Source organism: Octodon degus, unplaced genomic scaffold (assembly GCF_000260255.1).
Source record: "Octodon degus isolate 3935 unplaced genomic scaffold, OctDeg1.0 scaffold00173, whole genome shotgun sequence".
NCBI classification, from domain to species: Eukaryota; Metazoa; Chordata; class Mammalia; order Rodentia; family Octodontidae; genus Octodon; species Octodon degus.
The window spans coordinates 413,809-418,486 of NW_004524749.1; the positions used below are offsets into that span (position 1 = coordinate 413,809).

Below are 4,678 nucleotides of genomic sequence, written 5' to 3' on the forward strand. Positions count from 1 at the left end.
TCTTTCTTTCTTTCTTTCTTTCTTTCTTTCTGCATTTGCTACAGGGTCTACAGGGTCTCACTACACAGATCAGACTCGTAGTGATTCTCCTGTTTTCAGCTTCCCAAGTGCTGGGATTACAGGCGTGTGACACATGCCCAGTCTAGACAGAACTTTCTTTTGGAAACTCTGACCTAATTTCAGGAGGCTTTGAATGCCATTTCCTCCTCCATCAGAAAGTCTTTCTGTCAGGGATATGGCTCAGCAGCACAGTGCCTGCCTGGCAAGCACAAGGTCCTGAGTTTGATTCCCGGTACCAAAAATAAAGTCTTTTATCTGCTTGTTTTCTTCCTGGCTTCATGGTAGCCTAAGACGGCAGTGCCACTTGGGCCTCCTGGTCCACTCTGCTCTCTGAGAGTGAGGCTGATCTCTGTGCTCCCTCAGGGTTGGCACCCATGCCAGGCCAGTGCCATGTGAAGAGTGTGTTTCTAAGCAGCAGTACCCACAATTGCAGCTCTATGAGCCTTGGACTGAAGGAAACTGAGCCATGCTTAACAGCAAGGAAGTCTGACGCAGCCCAGGGACAATGAGGGGCACCTGGTCTGCAGAATCGGTGAGATTCATCTCCAGAGACCCTGTTGGACACTGTCATGGCGACCTCGGATGGGAAGGTGGCCAGCAGGGGAGATGTGCAAAGGCAGCCTGGGCTGGGGCTTGTAGAGTACAGCACCACCTCTGCTTCTTGCCACAGGTTCCCCTGTTCTCAGCTCACAGATGAGGAGCAGGACCTCCCAGAGAATGGCTGGAAAAGCACTGCAGTTAAATCCAATTCAGCATGTTCCCACGCTCTGCCCCTCCTCACTGCTGTGGCTGCCACAGGTGGTGGTAAGGGTGTGGTGCTTTCCTCTTCGCCTGAAGCCTTGGGAAAGGCTATATGTCCACGGGAGAAAGATGCAACTTGGGAACCTCAAAATGATGATTCCTGAGAGTTTCACAACTACCCTGTGGTTTTAAGAGCCATACCCCCACATAATGCCCACCATCTTGTAAAAAATCAATCTTATTAAAAACCGCAAACAACCTATGGGTTTGGTATGATTATTAGCCCTGTTTTAGAAGTGAACTAATTTCCAGTGTCACAAAGCTACAAAGTACCTTTGCTGAGAGTTAGAACCAAGAACAGAGTTCCTGAACAATACTCAACTCGCTGCCTCTCAGGGAGATATCAGGTGAATTTTATCTTCACTCCTCTATGCCCTACTGTCATCTTTAGTGCTAGATCCTAATCTACATGGAGGCTGTTATAGTTCAGCTCTCAAATGCCCCCAGAAGTTTGGATAGTGGGCACTGTGTTTGCAAGTGGATTCGTCCACTGATAAGCTCAGGGCTGAAGGTGTGGTTAGGAGGTAGGGTCTGGTTGGAGAGGGTCACTGTGGGTGTGGCCTGGAAGGGATCTACTCTTGACCCTGGCTCCTCCCTTCACTCTGCTCCCTGCTGCCCTGCATTGAACCTTCCCTCCACCATGCCCCTTGGCCATGTGGTTTCTCTCCTGGAGCACAATGACTTTGGGCTGAACATACTGGAAATTTTAAGGCAAATAAGCCTCCCCTCTTCCTCATGGATGTTACGTATTTTGTCCCAGTGACCAGAAAGTAACTAAGACCGAGGGTGAAGATGGGCTCTACACAATTACTACACTTACTCTCAGCACATGCAGGGCCCTCCATCAATAATCACCGCAGAACATACTTTTGGCTACGAACATACCACTGGAAAGAGGCAGGAAAGGCTAAGGAAAAGGCTGGATAAAAAAGGACAGCCCACCTTGGGGCCACTTTCTGGAACTTGATCGCCCTTCTGAGTCATACGTTAGCCTAGGGTCAGGATGCCCAGGTCTTCATTCAATGATAAAAGGCAACCAGGTAACTTTGTTTATGTACAACATTTCTCTGGGTGTCACCTGCAACCCTTGCTGATGCCAACCCTAACTACCATGTCATTGACTATGTAGATTTGACACCCACTACCACCCTCCCCCGGGCTTTGGACAATTACTTGTTTTTCATCTATAGTCTGATATCTTACCCTACTGATAAAAAGAATCAAGTCAAAATATTTCAATTTGGACCATGACAGTTCCTCCAAGGGCCACACAAAATCAAAAATTCCACTGCTTGATGGAGGGAGTCAAGTGAAGCTGCTTATTGGCAAGGGTCAGAACTCAGACGAAATCCTCAACCTCACCCTGAACCCTATGGTGTGAAACCCTCAGCACCAATCCCCTCCAAGCTGTGAGCTCCTCTCACTGACCCACTGCTGCCCTGTAGCCTGTACTACAATGAAACCCCTGAGGATGATTCAAGTCTCCCACCTGGCAATATGGCACACCAATGCAAAAGAAAGATAAAAGACCATTTTGCAGTTGAAGAGCTCTGAGATGACCAATGTTCTCTGTGGAACAGAAGTCATGAGTCTAAAAGCTCATGGCTTTTATTTTTTTATTTTTATTTTTATTTTTATTTTTATTTTTATTTTTTGCGGAACTGGGGATTGACCTCAGGCCCTTGCGCTTGCCAGGCAAGCACTTATTCTACTGCGCTAACTCCCTGGCCCCCTTTTATTTTTAGGGCATTTCTGGTTTTGCCGTGCGCATCTGGGTTCGAACCACAGCAGCTTGAGCTTGAGTGCTTTGTTTAAGCAGGCACTTAAACAACTGAGCTAACACGCAGGAACTCATGGCTTTTATTGATATCAATCAGGGAGGTGGGTGGAAGCTGTGGAAGAGCGCTAGCAGAAAGACACTTTGCAGGCATTCGCTGTAAGGACAAACAGAGCAATTCTGTACCAGGCACAGAGACTCTCCACTTAGCAATACAACAGATAGCTTGATGTATGCAAGGTTGGTATCTTGCCTGCTAAGAAAGTATAATTCTTCTTCAGTCCCATAGCCTCAACTGAAATGTCATCTCATGCCGTAGCCCTGGAATCTCACGAGCTTGTGCTCAAGCCTCCATTCCAGCCATCAGCAGGAGGAGGGAGGCTTGGGGGAGTGAAGAGGATGGGACAACACAGCTCTTGCCTGTGTGCTGTGTGCCGCGTGCTGTGAGATACACCACACTCTCAGCCAATTTAGGGAATTGGTTAATATAGTCAGCTCTGCATATCACAGTGAATAGTGCTGAAGATAACTTCAGGGAAAGATTAAAGCAAGCATTTCTCAGGAGAGTGCAGCTTGGTGGTGTCCCACACACTGCATCTTTTCTCTGTCAAATGAATCATCAATCCTGTTGCTACTCTCAGAAGTTCCACTTAATTCTTGGTTAGGACATCAAGAACCTGGACAAGAGCCCTGGCTCAGAAAGAAGAGCAACTCTGAACTTTCTGGGTCAGGTTGAGTGTGTAGGGAACTTACCCTGGTGCTTCTGAGGAAAAGTCATTAGTGAACTTCATGTCAGTGTACATATTTAAGAGGAGCACAGTATTACTTGCACAACTTCCAAAAGTTAAGTGTCTGGATGCTCCCTTTTTTATGTAGTTAGGACAGGGTCTACAGGGTCTATAGCATCGCACTACACAGCTTGGACTTGTAGAGATTCTCCTGTTTTCAGCCTCCCAAGCCCTGGAATTATAGGTGCGTACCACCACGCCCAGTCTCAACCACTGTCTCAGTGCGCCCCAGGGGCGGGGCGGGCACAGAACAGGGATTGAACCCCAGCTACTGCATTCTGCCCAAGCAGGTGCTTTAGTCCACTGAGCTATCTGGTCAGCCCTCTGAGCTATCTGGCTGGCCCAGGCTGTTCGTGATCTCAATCTACATTTACATGGGTCTGGAAACAAGGTTCAGTGTTAGCTCTAAAATTAATGGGCCCCTGACTAGCCATGATTTTCATGAACTTGACCAATCTTTACTCAAAAGGTTAAAAAGAAAAAAAATCTTCCCACAAATCATAGAAAGTGTAGCAAATAAAAAGCTCAGATTGGCACTTCTGGCGCTTTCAGAGAGGAAAATGGCTGCGCCACAGCGGCAGGCTTTGGCGGCTGTCTCAGCTGCTGGTGTGTCAGGTCCGGGGTTGGCTGGTGGCCCAGGTTCCCAACAGCAGCAGCAATTGCTGGCACAGTTGGTGGGACCTGCCCAGAGCGGGCTTCAGCAACAACAGAAACAAGACTTTGACCCTGTACAGCGTTATAAGATGCTTATCCCACAGCTGAAGGAGTCTGCAGACTTTGATGAAGGTTGCAGCCCAGAACTTGATTCAGAACACTAACACTGATAACGGACAAAAGAGAAGTGATGGACCCATACAGTGCTTTGACAAGTGCCTGGAGGAGTTTGATGCATTCTGTGACCAGCTGGAGCTCTGCCTGCACCTGGCACATGAGTGCCTGTCACAGAGCTGTGACAGTGCCAAGCACTCTCCAACTTTAGTGCCCACAGCCACCAAGCCCGATGCTGTGCAGCCCGACAGCCTGCCATACCCACAGTACCTGACCGTCATCAAAGCCCAGATAGCTTGTGCCAAGGACATTCACACTGCCCTGCTGGAGCGTGCCAACAAGGTCACAGGCAAGATGCCCATGCCATCCACTGGCCCTGGGGGCACCCTTTGAGGTCGCTTGGCAATGAGGGTGGGGTTAGAGTGAATGAAAGTGGTTTAAACCAAAAAAAAAAAGCTCAGATTGGCACTTCTGGCGCTTTCAG

General features: G+C 48.4%; 1 protein-coding gene and 1 pseudogene across 1 annotated transcript in view; one reads left to right on the top strand and one right to left on the bottom strand.

Moving 5' to 3' along the window:
• Positions 1 to 4,678, bottom strand: part of Scd5 (stearoyl-CoA desaturase 5) — a 153,712-nt gene that overhangs the window by 63,550 nt on the left and 85,484 nt on the right. The window lies entirely within an intron of this gene.
• On the top strand, positions 3,972 to 4,587 carry LOC101572355 (annotated as a pseudogene).